The sequence below is a fragment of the Prunus dulcis genome, chromosome 7, assembly GCF_902201215.1.
Source record: "Prunus dulcis chromosome 7, ALMONDv2, whole genome shotgun sequence".
In the NCBI taxonomy this organism is placed as follows: domain Eukaryota; kingdom Viridiplantae; phylum Streptophyta; class Magnoliopsida; order Rosales; family Rosaceae; genus Prunus; species Prunus dulcis.
The window spans coordinates 12476714-12482713 of NC_047656.1; the positions used below are offsets into that span (position 1 = coordinate 12476714).

The window sequence follows — 6000 nt, forward strand, 5'->3', positions numbered from 1 at the left end:
CCTATTACTTTACTACACGCCAAAGAGTCCAACGACACACGTAGTAAAGCCGCACTAACCAAAGTGTACGGATCCTTTACCACACGCCGAAAAATCTAACGCCCAAGTTTACTGCTAGCAGTTAAAGACCTTAACAGAGTTAGAAATAGATAGCTTGCGCGCCAAGTTTACTGACTCTAAACAAATTATTGTGAATTTGGGTGAGGAATATCTTCAAAGTAAATTCTTTTCCTGCCTCAAATTGGTGAGGACTTCACAATTTTTTTACAGTAAAGACTAGTAGTTTTGGCTAGAATGAATATTGAATGAAATCGAACTGTTTTAAGCAGAATTGCCTATTACACTGCTTAAAAGAGAACTACCACGTCCAAAAAGGACAACAAAACGTTGGGCTTCGATTTTTGCTTGGGTAGTTGCTTTTGAGTCATGCTGGATTGAACATGTCTATGCTGGATTGAACATGTCTATGCTGGATTCGAACATCAGCACCTTCAATTGATGGGTTTCAGCTGGAAATCGATACCAATGTTTGAGATTGGTAGAGCTTTAATCTTTTTGAGCCATGGAGAGGCTTGTTGAATGGACAGAATTGAGGCATCTTCAATCTGGACAAGGCTATAAATGTATGGATTGATGACTGCTGGACTGGAGCTGCACTATAGCACCTGTTCTGTTTGATCAAGGCATCTCCACAAATTTATTGAGGTTTTCATATTGTAAAAACCCGGATCCTGCTTGATTTGGTCTATACTGAACCAAATTTGTAACAAGAGAAGTCTTGTTTCCTTTGTGAATTGTTTCTTTGAATTGGAGTGACCTAAGTTCTGGCTGTTCTGCGTGGGGGTTGGATGAATTTTCAAACTAAATGGCTTGATTGCTCCAGAGTCTGAAGGCTTTTGTTGAATGACTTTGTTCTTTTGAATTTGTCGATATAACTTGAGAGTTTTTGTCTTGATTGATTTTTTGGCAGTGTGTGGTATTTAGGCCCAAACAAAAGGCTAGAAAGCTCATATGTCGACCCCAGAGATGGCTGGTGGGAGACCTCTGCATGCAAACCAAGTGCTCGAAACTCGAAAAAATGCTACAATGAAATTGTCGGCATTTGTCAACAGTTCTTGGTAGGAAGAGCATGACACGCACTACTCTTTTTATCAAATCGCCTGGTCAAAACACGTCGTTTTGAGACATGTCTTTAACATAAAAATAAAAATAAAAAAACATTTTGTGGCTGCCCCTCCACTAGTAGAAATCCTATAAGGTAGGTGGGAAAGATGGCAATAAGTGGTGCTTTCATCGTTTGCCCCAATGATGGCCTTTCTACAACTACCGAGGTCGACATTTCTCACCCCAAAAATTCAAATTCCTTATTTCTCTTCCCCCAATTACCTTGGCTACCTCTGCTTCGAGTACGATCACAGTTCCCTTCTCCAAAGGTCACAACTTCTCTTTTTTAACTAAATCGCTTCCATTTCTTTATGGGATGTTTTAATGTTTTGTCCCATTTCTTTTTGGTGTTATTTTCATCTTAAACAAATTTCGTAACTTTTACACTACAACCCCGTGACCCGACAATCCCGGATCCATGGGTCCAGCACTGGACCCATACCTGCTGACTTATCGAAATTCGAAAGCTACTAATGTCAGCTTCTTGACCAACTCCTTTAGAGAACAGAGCGTGATGTGAAAGACTACATGGAAGCCATGAGAGCACTGGAGAAAGAAGCAAGAAGTTGCTATAATACACAAAACAGAGAAACATCTCTAGGCTATTGACAAGTCTTTCTAACAGCATTAAAAGCTACATTATTACAATATTAGGGTTCTATCATAACCGATAAACACAGCCGTTGCATCCATTGACATCCAGAATAAGGTTTTGAAGTTATAACACCAATAAATTCTTCAAAAAAATCTTCAACCTTCATTTTTCCCCCTTTTCATTTCCTTTGTTTTTCCTGAAAGACAACTCGGGCAGTGGCAACAGAATTCATCCTACTTTCATTTACCACTCGAATATGAGTTGATTGCTGGGGCGAATAAAGTAAGACCATTTCCTTCAAGTTCTTAGCATCCTCAAGCATATATCTTGCTAGCTCCAGTTCATTGTTCCCATTAGAAAGCTCTATTGTTGCCTCCTTAAGCTGATCAATAAAGGCCAAGTTTTGAGATTTCCAGAATTCCTTATTAAATCCACACGCCTGGAAAGGAAACAAGCAAATCAATAAAATAAAAAATTATAGAGACCAAATGTTACTCTCAGAACTGCACTACCTACTTATGATGATTATCCCTTCTGCAGAATAGGGTTATAAATCGCTCAGGATACAATAATTTAAGCTCTAAAAATAACATTTCTCAGAGCACAACTATTTTTAGTTTTTTTAACCCAGATCAATACACTCCTCATTTGAGTGTTGTGGACTTGTGTGTGCGTGTGTGTGTGTGTGCGTGTGTGTGTGTGTGTGTGAGAGAGAGAGAGAGAGAGAGAGAGAGAGAGGTAACAGACTTGAACTCTTACTTCAGGTTTATGGATGAATATGGAAGGGTCAGTCTTTATGTACAAAGTTTTCAAATTGGGCATTCCTCTCAGAAGAGAGACCATTGCCAGGACTATGTTATCATCCAAGCTCTCAATATGCATACCCAGGTAAGAAATATCATCAAACGGTGTAGACACAGGACCTTCCCTCAACAGAGCCTGCAATATTATATAGACGAGAGGCAAACTATTAAATGAAACAAGTGTGAGCACCCAGAACACCATAATGAAAAAAGATTCACACAATTGAGCTAATTGCAATCAATTTCAATAATCTACATAATGATCATTAGTAAAAAAAAGTTATTATTATTTTATACTTTTAGTTATGTTCGCCTTCTGTTTTTTAACCAAAGAGGAGATGGGAGCAAAGTCGGAAATCAAAAAAATAAAACAATCTTAAATAGTTTTAAAAAAATAATTTTAGTTCCATCTATTCTCCCTCCTCTCTGCCTCCCACCTGTCAACTCCCTCAATCCTTTCACTCCTTAAGACATTAAAAAATATAAAATAAAGTATCAAATGACCCTTTTTTAATTTCCAATTTTGTATTTTTGCAGATTAATAAGTTCATGCATTGATTTCAAATAAAACTTGCAGCACCAATATGAAATATCATCCATGTAATACCATCACTCGGTTTTGAAACAACTTTTAAGTTTATGAAACATAAATTAGCCATCCCTACGATTGCCACACTGTAGAATCATAGCGAAGATATGTTCCCTGCAATATCCTTCAAAAGATTCCAGAAAATACATAATCTAGCATAAGTTCATATTGCAAGGCATAATGTTTTTGCTAAAGAGAGTTTCTGTCTGAATTTTTACCTTGGTCATCTCTCCACTTAGAATAAGGACTTTAGCCCTGCATACACTGCAAAGAACCTCAAGTACATTGCTGAAGTCATTGTTATCTACCCCATGCTTCAGAAAAATCTCAGCCTTCTCTAAACACATTAGTTTCCCAGATTTTGGTTATTCAACAAATTCCCAATCCATTTCAAATATTTAAGATTTGGAGCAAAAACTTTGAAGGATCTGCTGCTAGTAGAAGCAAATCTCCACTCTATATGTATGTCTTCAAGTTTCTCACAAGAGATATTAAGATGACAGAGGCCACAATAAGAGGGAAACACAAAACTAAAAGATTCCAACGATAAGCTTTCCATGGTGATATTTTCTACTTCAACATGTTCAAGATGCAATTCCTTAATGCATTTGCAAGAACACGAGATCCATTTGCAAAACCCCTCATCTATTGTAACATTTGTCAACTTTAAGTACTGGAGATTAGTGGAACTATCCAAGGAGGGCGCTGTAAGAATTTTATTGCAGTGCACTGATAGAGACCTCAAAGATCCACAAAGAAAGATGCAAGATGGCAACTCTAGCATCGTCGTATCAGGTATCCTCAACTCAAGATCAAGCACTTCAACATTACACCTTACTGCCATACGGATCCACGTGACTACTCGGTAAAGCTCGTTATAGAGACTTGCTGCTTTTCCGTGACTGAGACTCCAACAAATACGAAAGCAGTGTATCTTATTCTCCCTACGACGAACCAAGAACCTATCCAAAGAACTCAACAACTTGAATTGCTTAGCATAAGAGGATTTATTCCAGTTGTTAAATTCATCAAAATTCAATGAGGGCGTTGACAGATAAAGTTCTCTGCACTTTTTGGATAAAGTGCCGAAACGAGTGAGATCCAATATAGAAACTGATGAAAGAATTTGATGAGCAACTTCGTTGGGCAGATCACTAAATCTATCTTTCATATGGTCAGGACAAGCTCCTTGAGCCTGAGAACTTGTAGTTGCCAATAACTTGCGCTTAGGTTCCATGATACTTGTTGTCCTTTTGTTCTTGTAATAGCACCTTAGACCTACTAAAAGGACACGAAAACACTACGTAAATATATGACATCGAGAGTACAAAACTCAAGACCGTTAAATCTCTATATGCTTCTAATTTGGAATATAAATTTGCCAAGTTCTACTATCTTTGAGTGATTAATAGAAGATTCAAAACAACAACAAAAAATTGCCATAAATTAGAAAACAACCTACAGACCATTTGTTAAATTTTATTCAATATCAAAAAGTTAAATCTTTTTGTAAAATTATATAATACATCTGTTTTATAAAAGACGGCATTATGTGCAACTAACCCTTAAAGCCGTCCTGTAGGATAACGAAACCAGAAAATGCTCTGTGAAAGTTTGCAGCTTTTCCTCTTAATAGAATTCAAAATCTTCCAAAGCTAGTAGCAATAAATGGGCTTTACCTAAAGTTTATTGAAGACGAAAGCCTCTGTTCCAACCTTGGAGACGAAGAGACGAGCAGTACTGAAAGAGCTTCAGATGCTGAAAGCTGAAGAATTTCAAAAAGGAAATAGAGAAATTGGAATCAGCAAGGGCATAGAATTGGGGGGTTTAACGATCGGAAATTAACCCATACCTGATAAGGCTACCGATCTGGTAGCTGTGAAACGGAGAATATGGCCGGCAAGTCCCCATTTTCGTCTAATTTTGGTGTTGCTCAAATCATTAGAACTTTGTTTTTGTTAATACAGTCCCGATCTCTTGGACCACAGGAGTCCAAGAGATTGTGGTCACCCACCGTTGGATATTAATCCAATGGTTCAAAATGATATATATAAATGCAATATGACATAAATATGATAATTTTATCCTTTTGATATAAAAAATAACTAGCTTCTCGGGTGGGCATCTTAAACCGAAATACCGAAATCGTACCTTAATCATACCGTACCATACCAATTTCATACCGTTTCATTTGGTATGGGGAGATATTCGGTACCGTACCAATAAAATATGGTATGGTATCGGTATCAAGATTTTGATACCGGTCAATACCATACTGCACCGAGTAGTACTTAAATATAATTTTGATTGCCTTTATATGTATGTTTATAGAGTCTTTTTCTAATTAAAAGCTTTTTCTTTGATTTATTTGGCAAAAGTCATATTTCTTCAAGCAACTTAATTAGTAATTTTTTATTTATAGGTGAAAAGGTTTTCATGATAAGAATATAATAAATAAAATAGTTGTAAAATATTCAACCAAGACCCTCTGAGTGAAAGAAAAGAAAAGAAAGAAACCGTATGTATTTTTATCTCTTAATAAAATTAGAGTAATGCTAGACTTACCACATTTTTCATACCACATTGTGTACCACCTCTCTAATAGATGTGGAGCCCATCAATACAATGGGGTCAACCTCTATTAGAGAGGTGGTACACAATATGGTATGAAAAATATGGTAAGTCTAGCATTTTTCATAAAATTAGTGCCTATCACCGTTTGATTTTAGGATTATCATTGGACTCTTTACTTTTTGTTTGTAGAAAAGTCACTTAGAATCTTGATTAAGATAGAGGCTTTTTTTCTTTTGGTTAAATGGCAGGCCTAAGCCGACAACAAACTAAACTAA

The 6000-nt window shown here is 36.7% G+C and overlaps 1 pseudogene; it reads right to left on the minus strand.

The window, feature by feature from the left end:
* Window positions 1–1711: 1711 nt before the first annotated feature.
* On the minus strand, window positions 1712–5115 carry LOC117635605 (annotated as a pseudogene).
* Window positions 5116–6000: the final 885 nt, after the last annotated feature.